Source organism: Oncorhynchus masou, chromosome 8 (genome assembly GCF_036934945.1).
Source record: "Oncorhynchus masou masou isolate Uvic2021 chromosome 8, UVic_Omas_1.1, whole genome shotgun sequence".
In the NCBI taxonomy this organism is placed as follows: Eukaryota; Metazoa; Chordata; class Actinopteri; order Salmoniformes; family Salmonidae; genus Oncorhynchus; species Oncorhynchus masou.
In genome coordinates, this window is record NC_088219.1 from 38,635,692 (window position 1) to 38,647,163 (window position 11,472).

The window sequence follows — 11,472 nt, forward strand, 5'->3', positions numbered from 1 at the left end:
TGCAAATCTCTCTTCACCCAACATCAACACCAACAATCTCTGAAATCCTCCTCCATTGACCTTATGATTTTTGTCTCTGTACGTTTCTGTCGCGCCGCTCACCTTCCTACAATCATCGCATTGCTCCGCATTCTCCTGTGGAAAATAAATGGGGGTGGAACTTGGTCTGGCGAATTCAGAAGTGGTTGAAACCCTACCAGCCTCTTTAAAATCACATGCACTTAAATCCGACTGATTGCAATTGCAGAACTGGCAGCGTACAAACTAAACCTGTAAACACAGAACACAAGATAACAGAAGATAACAGAATTTCAGCAGGCAAGAAAATAGCCCTGCAGAACCCCCCGCCCCCCGCTTCTAATTTCCTGAAATTTGTGGCCAGAGTCAAATACTTTCTTTGGCACACATCAGAGTCAAATACTTTCTACAAACTCCACATCAGGATAGGCAACCGAAATTAATAATTTATGTACATTTCAAGTCAGAGGTTTACATACTTAGGTTGGAGTTATTAAAACTCGTTTTTCAACCACTCCACAAATTTCGTTTTGGCAGGTCGGTTAGGACATCTACTTTGTGCATGACACAAGTAATTTTTCCAACAATTGTTTACAGACAGATCATTTCACTTACAATTCACTGTATCACAATTCCAGTGGGTCGGAAGTTTACATACATTAGTTGACTGTGCCTTTAAACAACTTGGAAAATTCTAGAAAATGATGGCATTGCTTTAGAAGCTTCTGATCTGCTAATTTACATAATTTGAATCAATTGGAGGTGTACCTGTGGATGTATTTCAAGTCCTACCTTCAAACTCCGTGCCTCTTTGCTTGACATCATGGGAAAATCTAGAGAAATCAGCCAAGACCCAGAATTCTTTTTGTAGACCTCCACAAGTCTGGTTCATCCTTGGCACCAATTTCCAAATGCCTGAAGGTACCACGTTCATCTGTACAAATAATAGTACGCAAGTATAAACACCATGGGACCACGCAGCCATTATACCGCTCAGGAAGGAGATGCGTTCTGTCTCCTAGAGATGAACGTACTTTGGTGCGGAAAGTGCAAATCAATCCCAGAGCAACAACAAAGGACCTTGTGAAAATGCTGGAGGAAACCGGTACAAAAGTATCTATAGCCACAGTAAAACAAGTCCGATATCGACATAACCTGAAAGGCCGCTCAGCAAGGAAGAAGCCACTGCTCCAAAACCACCATAAAAAAGCCAGACTTCGGTTTGTAACTGCACATGGGGACAAAGATCGTACTTTTTGGAGAAATGTCCTCTGGTCTGATGAAACAAAAATAGAACTGTTTGGTCATAACAACTATCGTTATGTTTGGAAAAAGAGGGAGGCTTACATGCTGAAGAACACCATCCCACCGTGAAGCACGGGGTGGCAGCATCATGTTGTGGGGGTGCTTTGCTGCAGGAGGGACTGGTGCACTTCACAAAATAGATGGCATCATGAGGCTGGAAAATTATGTGGATATATTGAAGCAACATCTCAAGACCTCAGTCAGAAAGTTAAAGCTTGGTTGCAAATGGGTCTTCCAAATGGACAATGACCCCAAGCATACTTCCAAAGTTGTGGCAAAATTGCTTAAGGACAACAAAGTCAAGGTATTGGAGTGGCCATCACAAAGCCCTGACCTCAATCCTATAGAAAATGTGTGGGCAGAACTGAAAAAGCATGTGCGAGCAAGGAGGCCTACAAACCTGACTCAGTCACACCAGCTCTGTCAGGAGGAATGGGCCAAAATTCACCCAACTTATTGTGGGAAGCTTCTGGAAGGCTAGCCGTTTGACCCAAGTTGAACAATTTAAAGGTAAGGCTAGCAAATACTAATTGAGTGTAAACTTCTGACCCACTGGGAATGTGATGAAAGAAATAAAAGCTGAAATAAATCCTTCTCTCTACTATTATTCTGACATTTCCCATTCTTAAAATAAAGTGGTGAACCTAACTGACCTAAAACAGTGCATTTTTACTAGGATTAAATGTCAGCTATTGTGAAGAACTGAGTTGAAATGTATTTGGCTAAGGTGAATGTAAACTTCTGACTTCAACTGTATGTGTGTTATATTAAACATAGAGGAGGGAGTAAAATGTTGGAAAGCAATAAACATTTCAGAACACCTGTGGCTGAATTATTATCCTTACACTTAAAAAATACTAGTCGAATAAGACGTGTGGGATGACAAATCTTGGCAAAGAGATTTATTTATAGACTAATACACCTGAAACATTACTAGTTCCTCCCCCCGATCAAACGGACATAAAAAATCTAATGAAAAGCAAGCCTAACGTGAACAGAAATCTCAACGAGCAAGCAAGTTTCAGCAATGAAGAATTGACTGTGCGCATTCAAGTAAGTCGCAGCAATGAATAATTGAGTGTGTGCGCATTCACACGAGGGGGGGGGGGGGCTGGGGGAGAATTCTGGCAGGGGGGAGCTTTTCGGCACAACAACAGCACAGTCTGAAAAACTAGCTTCTAGGAAGTCCTCTTTTTAATGGCTCAGGACGGAAGCTGTCCCCCTGTAATAGAGTATTTTTGTCCGTTTATTTTCTATACAGAGTTGTAAACAGTGTTCCATTTGATTTCTCAATCCACGTATCGAGGTAATGAACACGTTTAGTGTCATATTCAATAGTGAATTTGAGATTGGGGTCAATGTCATTGGGGTCAACAGCTCTTTTCCTGTTTCTCCAACATGTGCAAAGAAACTTGTCAATATATCGACACCACTTCAGGACTTTATTCAAAAATTGAGCAAAGATGCAAATGTATCGACATCACTCTCTCTCTCTCTCTCTCTCTCTCTCTCACTGTGTTGGTATATTCCGTCAGGTGTGTAAATTAAAGGGGGTAGGTCTCTCTAATCAGGTCAGTGGGCTGATAGAATCTGTGTGGAATGTTCTTCATCTATACTCTTACAGCTGCTGTCTTTCTGGTTATGTCTTGTATGGATAAAGCGTTAGCTAACGTCTCGCATGCAGTTACACAGGTCGAGACAGAAATAACAATAACAATCTCTTCAAAGGGTGTAACACTGCCATCTTCTGGCCATCTAGACATCTTTTTTTACCTATGTTTTGTATCATATTCTTTCTATCAGTCCCTCTAAATCTCTCATTTCCGCACTCTGCATATTCTTCTCCTTCACCTGTCTATCCTTCTCCTCCATCAATCTGCTGTCTTTGTCTTTATGATCATGATGTTCTTCTATAAGTCAGGTAGAACTATCTTCATCAGGTTTCTCTCTACTTCAACTCTGGCCTCTCCTTCATAGTGCTTCCTCATCTCCTCAGTCTCATGTTTGTGTCTCTCCTCCCTCTGTTTCCCTCCTTTCATTATCTCTCCTCTCTTGAGATGTCGCCAGCTTCATCTCCATCTCCTTCCTCTTATAAGACTCCATCTCCAGCTCTCTCTTCTTGTCCTCGCTCCTCTCTACTTTAACCTTTCTCTCCAGTTCAGTAGTTTTTTCACTGAGAGTTCAGATAATATCTCCCTCGTGCTCCTCCTCCTCCTGCTCCAGCAGCTCTACGACCTGAGTGCCAAGGGCCCTGTCCTTAATGTTGAGGACCTGCTCCAGCAGCTCTACGACCTGAGTGCCCGAGGGCCCTGTCCTTAATGTTGAGGACCTGCTTCAGCAGCTCTGGGACCTGAGCTGCTAGATGTCCTGACTCACCACTCAGCTCTCTCAAGCTGTACGTATGGGTGAATAGAATCACAGTGTCTTTGCAACCCCCCCCCCCCACCCCAAACATCTCCTCTATTCTCTCCAGTGCCCCTCGCTCCTCCCCTTGGAAGGCTCCACTAGTATGACCAAGAGGAGGTCGTGGGGTCCCAGGGCAGACAGATGGACACGGAGCCTAACATCCTGTCTCATCTCCTCCAGAGAGAGTCCAGGGCAGAACAAGTCTGGAGTGTCCACCAGCACCAGCCATCTCCCACACAGGTCCCCCTCCCTCCTCTTACTTCTCTGGGTCACTGTGGGCTATACTCGGCCTTGTCTCAGGATGGTAAGTTGGTGGTTGGAGATATCCCTCTAGTGGTGTGGGGGCTGTGCTTTGGCAAAGTGGGTGGGGTTATATACTGCCTGTTTGGCCCTGTCCGGGGGTATCGTTGGACGGGGACACAGTGTCTCCCGACCCCTCCTGTCTCAGCCTCCAGTTTTATGCTGCAATAATTTATGTGTCGGGGGCTAGGGTCAGTCTGTTATATCTGGAGTACTTCTCCTGTCTTATCCGGTGTCCTGTGTGAATTTAAATATGCTCTCTCTAATTCTCTCCCTCTTTTTCTCACTTTCTCTCTCTCTCTCTTTCTTTCTTTCCCTCTCCCTGAGCCCTAGGACCACTCCTAGCTGTCCCCAGTCCACCTGGTCGTCAAAAATACTGGAACTCACTCTATGGAGGAACTTCCATGCCCTTTGTCCTCCTCAGTAGAACTGCGGTGCTGATGTCTATTGTCTCTCCCCGTTCTAAAACACAACGACCATTTGTTGGACACATGACAACCCTTTATGGGAACACTGACACATGAAGGTAGGTTTACGTTACTTCAGTGACTCATGAAGGTAGGTTTACGTTACCTCAGTGACACATGAAGGTAGGTTTACGTTACCTCAGTGACACATGAAGGTAGGTTTACGTTACCTCAGTGACACATGAAGGTAGGTTTACGTTACCTCAGTGACACATGAAGGTAGGTTTACGTTACCTCAGTGACTCATGAAGGTAGGTTTACGTTACCTCAGTGACTCATGAAGGTAGGTTTACGTTACCTCAGTGACTCATGAAGGTAGGTTTACGTTACCTCAGTGACACATGAAGGTAGGTTTACGTTACCTCAGTGACTCATGAAGGTAGGTTTACGTTACCTCAGTGACACATGAAGGTAGGTTTACGTTAACTCAGTGACACATGAAGGTAGGTTTACGTTACCTCAGTGACACATGAAGGTAGGTTTACGTTACCTCAGTGACTCATGAAGGTAGGTTTACGTTACCTCAGTGACTCATGAAGGTAGGTTTACGTTACCTCAGTGACTCATGAAGGTAGGTTTACGTTACCTCAGTGACACATGAAGGTAGGTTTACGTTACCTCAGTGACTCATGAAGGTAGGTTTACGTTACCTCAGTGACACATGAAGGTAGGTTTACGTTACCTCAGTGACACATGAAGGTAGGTTTACGTTACCTCAGTGACACATGAAGGTAGGTTTACGTTACCTCAGTGACTCATGAAGGTAGGTTTACGTTACCTCAGTGACTCATGAAGGTAGGTTTACGTTACCTCAGTGACTCATGAAGGTAGGTTTACGTTACCTCAGTGACACATGAAGGTAGGTTTACGTTACCTCAGTGACTCATGAAGGTAGGTTTACGTTACCTCAGTGACTCATGAAGGTAGGTTTACGTTACCTCAGTGACTCATGAAGGTAGGTTTACGTTACCTCAGTGACACATGAAGGTAGGTTTACGTTACCTCAGTGACTCATGAAGGTAGGTTTACGTTACCTCAGTGACACATGAAGGTAGGTTTACGTTACCTCAGTGACACATGAAGGTAGGTTTACGTTACCTCAGTGACACATGAAGGTAGGTTTACGTTACACACCTCAGTGACTCATGAAGGTAGGTTTACGTTACCTCAGTGACTCATGAAGGTAGGTTTACGTTACCTCAGTGACTCATGAAGGTAGGTTTACGTTACCTCAGTGACACATGAAGGTAGGTTTACGTTACCTCAGTGACACATGAAGGTAGGTTTACGTTACCTCAGTGACTCATGAAGGTAGGTTTACGTTACGTCAGTGACACATGAAGGTAGGTTTACGTTACCTCAGTGACACATGAAGGTAGGTTTACGTTACCTCAGTGACACATGAAGGTAGGTTTACGTTACCTCAGTGACACATGAAGGTAGGTTTACGTTACCTCAGTGACTCATGAAGGTAGGTTTACGTTACCTCAGTGACTCATGAAGGTAGGTTTACGTTACCTCAGTGACTCATGAAGGTAGGTTTACGTTACCTCAGTGACACATGAAGGTAGGTTTACGTTACCTCAGTGACTCATGAAGGTAGGTTTACGTTACCTCAGTGACACATGAAGGTAGGTTTACGTTACCTCAGTGACACATGAAGGTAGGTTTACGTTACCTCAGTGACACATGAAGGTAGGTTTACGTTACCTCAGTGACTCATGAAGGTAGGTTTACGTTACCTCAGTGACTCATGAAGGTAGGTTTACGTTACCTCAGTGACTCATGAAGGTAGGTTTACGTTACCTCAGTGACTCATGAAGGTAGGTTTACATTACCTCAGTGACTCATGAAGGTAGGTTTACGTTACCTCAGTGACACATGAATGTAGGTTTACGTTACCTCAGTGACTCATGAAGGTAGGTTTACGTTACCTCAGTGACTCATGAAGGTAGGTTTACGTTACCTCAGTGACACATGAAGGTAGGTTTACGTTACCTCAGTGACACATGAATGTAGGTTTACGTTACCTCAGTGACACATGAAGGTAGGTTTACGTTACCTCAGTGACTCATGAAGGTAGGTTTACGTTACCTTAGTGACACATGAAGGTAGGTTTACGTTACCTCAGTGACACATGAAGGTAGGTTTACGTTACCTCAGTGACTCATGAAGGTAGGTTTACGTTACCTCAGTGACTCATGAAGGTAGGTTTACGTTACCTCAGTGACTCATGAAGGTAGGTTTACGTTACCTCAGTGACACATGAAGGTAGGTTTACATTACCTCAGTGACACATGAAGGTAGGTTTACGTTACCTCAGTGACTCATGAAGGTAGGTTTACGTTACCTCAGTGACACATGAAGGTAGGTTTACGTTACCTCAGTGACACATGAAGGTAGGTTTACGTTACCTCAGTGACACATGAAGGTAGGTTTACGTTACCTCAGTGACTCATGAAGGTAGGTTTACGTTACCTCAGTGACACATGAAGGTAGGTTTACGTTACCTCAGTGACTCATGAAGGTAGGTTTACGTTACCTCAGTGACACATGAAGGTATAAACCTACTGAAGGGTAGTTCTGGGTTTCTAGTGAAATGTGAATGTTAAGTATCACATACATTATTGTCTATTTCACTAACCAGTCATCTGAGCTGAGGTCTCTCTTCTTCTTAGTCTTCACATCACAAATCTGTTAAGCTGAAATGATAATATCTGAATTCTGTGTTAAGACTTTAGGCAGAAATATTACGTAGTTGGAAAGTATGAAGTGATATCCAACCATATTCATTACTTTGTGAAGAGTCATCAATAACCTGCAAATTGAGGAAAGGTGATAATGAAAGGTTTTTAGTAATCTTACCCAGTTTAACATTTTCATGGTTGACTGTCTCCACTTGTTTTTCTCTCTCTTCCAGTTCACTCCCGGTCTGTAGCTCCTGTCCTCGAGCTGACTGTCTTCTTCCTGCAGTAGAACTCTGAAGTTCTGTACTTGGCTGTTTGAGTCCTGCAGGTCCTTTCCCATCCACTTGTCTCTTACTCTTCTCCACCTCTCTGTGGTGTTTAGTCCCAGGGTGCTTAGCTTAGAAGATTTGTGGGCACAATGTTGTTAAACGCTGAGCTGTAGTCAATGAACAGCATTCTCTCTTAGGTATTCATTTTGTCCAGGTGGGAGAGGGCCATATACCACACCCCCTCGGGCCTTATTGCTTAATTATATCATAGTGACTTACTATTAGTGGTTCTATGTCTCCCGAGCTATGCTATCCTCCCTGCAATAAAACTTATGTTTGCATCATTCCAACAACTATTCATCAGATTGTCTCTCTGTCAGGCACACACACAAACATCTGTTCCTCTTTTTCCACTCATTGTTTTCAAACAAGAGTGCTCTCATTCTTTTTCTCTCAAACACTGTCTCTTCCACCAGACGAAAGCCGTTACAAATACAGTGTAACGGCTTTCTTCTTCCTCTTCTGAAGAGGAGTAGTAGGAAGGATTGGAGGACCAATGCATAGCTTGGTACGTGTTCATGATGAATTTATTACACACAGAACACTAAAACAAAAATAACAAAGAGAATGACACGAAATGAAACCGTCCTGTCTGGTGACATACACAAAGACAGAAAACAATCACCCACGAAACACAGGTGGGAAAAGGCTACCTAAGTATGATTCTCAATCAGAGACAACTAACGACACCTGCCTCTGATTGAGAACCATACCAGGCCAAACACAAAAACACCACATAGAAAAAGGAACATAGACAACCCACCCAACTCACGCCCTGACCATACTAAAACAAAGACATAACAAAAGAACATAGACAACCCACCCAACTCACGCCCTGACCATACTAAAACAAAGACATAACAAAAGAACTAAGGTCAGAACGTGACATACAGACAACACAAACAAGATTATTTTTGCAGTCCTCCCTGGATTGGAAAGTGAAATACACTGATCTCCTCTTACCTCTAATGGTCTTCACTTCCTCCACTTCAGATGATAAATGGTTTATTTAAATCCATAATAACTCTCTATTCATGAAAAACGTACTGTACATGAGTATGTACAGACATACAATGCATTCAGAACGTTTTCATACCCTTTCACTTTTTCCACGTTACGTTACAGCCTCATTCTAAAATAGATTCAGTTGTTTTCCCCCTCCTTTTTTATCTACACACAATATCCCATAATGACAAAGCAGGTTTTTTGAAATGTTTGCATTAAAAATATAAAACGGAAATATCACATCAACATAAGTACTCAGACCTTTTACTCAGTACTTTGTTGAAGCATCTTTGTAAGCGATTGCAGCCTCAAGTCTTCTTGGGTATGATGCTACAAGCTTGGCACACCTGTATTTGTGAGGTTTCTCCTATTCTTCTCTGCAGGTCTTCTCAAGCTCGGTCAGGTTGGATAGGGAGTGTCGCTGCACAGCTATTTTCAGGTCTCTCCAGAGATTTTCGATTGGGTTCAAGTCCGGGCTCTGGCTGGTCCACTCTAGGACATTCAGAGACTTTACCCAATGCCAGTCCTGCGTTGTCTTGGCTGTGTGCTTAGGATCATTGTCCTGTTGGAAGGTGAACCTTTGCCCCAGTCTGAGGTCCTGAGCACTCTGGAGCAGGTTTTCATCAAGGATCTCTCTGTAATTTGCTCTTTCCCTCTTTCCCTCAATCTTGACTAGTCTCCCAGTCCCTACCGCTGAAAAACATCCCCACTGCATTATGGTGCCACCACCATGCATCACCGTAGGGATGGTGCCAGGTTTCCTCCATTCAGGCCAAAGAGTTCAATCTTGGTCTCATCATACTTTCACCTTTACTTAGGTACTTCTCATCTCAGGTAATTCTCTTTCGGGTACCCCCCCCCCCCCACTCTGTAGGTCAAGTATTAGTAATACTACTTAGTAATATTAGTAGTAGTATCAGGGTTCTCAAAGGATCCGGATAAAGGACCCCCCCACACACACACACAGTAGCCTGTAGATAACATGAAGGGTGTTATTGGAGATCGCCTACCTACTGATGATGAACAACCCGTTTATGTTGTTATTGAAGCTTATGTACAACTGTGAGATACTCAGCAGCACTCAGTTACGGTCAAACTGGGCCCCCTGCGCAAAAGAAGAGCACATTAGCCCTGTAGCTCTAGGCCAAAACAGTTGTAACACACATACACACACACCGAATGGACAGCTCCACCCTCTGTCCATCTTGACAAATGACACCGATGTAAAAAAAATAATCTGTAATACAAGTACCATGGTTGTTAGATAATGTAAGCCTTTATTGAATACATGTAGATCCCAGTTTAACCTAAACCTCTTTAGACTTTAGACATGGCACATGTTAACGTTCCGTCATCAAGATAAACTACATCAAGGACAGATATTTAGTAAATGGTTTAACACACACCTCTATCTATGTATTGTCTATAGCAGGGCTACTCCAACCTGGGCCTAAAGGACTAGTAACTTCAGCACTGCTGGTTTTCATCCCTCCCTCCTCTGATCAAGGACTGATTCAGACTTGGTCAATGGATTCTCTGGCCGATCAAATACGATCTTGTTCTTTCAGGGTCTAGACTGGGTTACTGTAAAGCATCAAATGTTTTTGGAAAAAGTACAGATGAACTTGAATTCTTGAATGATCGGTGAGAAGAGGGAGAGAGAAGGGGTGAAGAGAAACCTAGCAGTACTGTGGAGGGACCTGGAGGGCCTGGAGTTGAATAGTCCTGGTCTATCGCATGTCTGTAGCTACGTATAGTACAGCCCTCTCACCACTGGCATGCCCGTCACAACTACCCAGATGTCAACTCAGAAGAAGGGACGGACACCTGCCCACAGAACAACCTGACAACAAGGACCTCACCAGAATGATACATTCACCTTTGACCCAGATTAACATAGCAGCTCCTCCACAGAAGAACAGCAGCAGGGATGTAGTGGAGCGGAAACAAACATTTAAAAAAAATGGTGTTTATTATGTTGTTAGCACACCTGGCACACCTGGCACCTAGCACACCAATTAGCATGGTTAGCATTAGTGCTTACGTTACTCGATCCTCTACGCCTCTCGGGCCGGCATTCAACGTATAGCCACCTTTATATATTTTTTACCACTACATCCCTGTAAGCAGAGACACAAAAACAGCACAGCAACAGAAATACTTTAGTAGCACACATGCAAAGTTTCCTATTTTAACAGAGGTGTAGTTTTAGGGCTCTATTCAATCAGATCCGCGTAGCGGTTGTTTTGGCAGAGGTGGAACTGCGTTAGAGCTGTCAAATCCACAAGCGGCTCCTGGCATTATACCTAAAAGCGGACAATGCCATTGGCTGCAAGGAGTCACATTAAGAGAAATCCTATGCAGACTTGTTTAGAAATTGGAACACATGAATTTGAGATGTAATCTACACATCAATTAGGCTGACGGAAATTGAATTCATGATTTTTCATTCTGAGCATAATTATTTCTGTATAGCCTATACTTTCTCGTTCGGAACATCCAACTCTGATCGCAAAAGAGCAGTGGATGTTTTGATGCTGCCACTATGCTGGTGTCTGCTGTCTCCAGTTAACGCTTGATCTGATTGAATCTAGGCCTTAGATGTAGGCCTTAGACTTTGTTTCACACAGAGTGATGTGAGGAGGGATAGATGGCTGCAAATGATGCAGTTGGACAAGCTGACAGACACAGAAACTCATGAACAAACCAATCAGACACTTCAGTGAGTTAAATCAACTCATCAATATCGACCCCAACCCATGGTTGGAAAACGAACAAGTTTTCAACGTATACATTATAATAAACACACACACACACACACACCCGATATCATACACACACACATGCACACACATATTGTACATCTACACAAACTATCCATTCCTGGTCAAAAGCAAAAGCATGCACTGCAACACTGCCAATATACTCCTGCAGTTCCCCCACAAACTAGACATT

The 11,472-nt window shown here is 43.3% G+C and overlaps 1 long non-coding RNA gene across 1 annotated transcript; it reads left to right on the forward strand.

Annotated features, from left to right (window-relative positions):
* Positions 1–3,805: 3,805 nt before the first annotated feature.
* LOC135543948 (uncharacterized) lies at positions 3,806–7,796 on the forward strand. Its single transcript, XR_010456272.1, has 3 exons — positions 3,806–4,033; positions 4,357–4,555; positions 7,417–7,796. It is a non-coding gene; the product is annotated as an uncharacterized LOC135543948 (long non-coding RNA).
* The last annotated feature ends 3,676 nt before the right edge of the window (positions 7,797–11,472 follow it).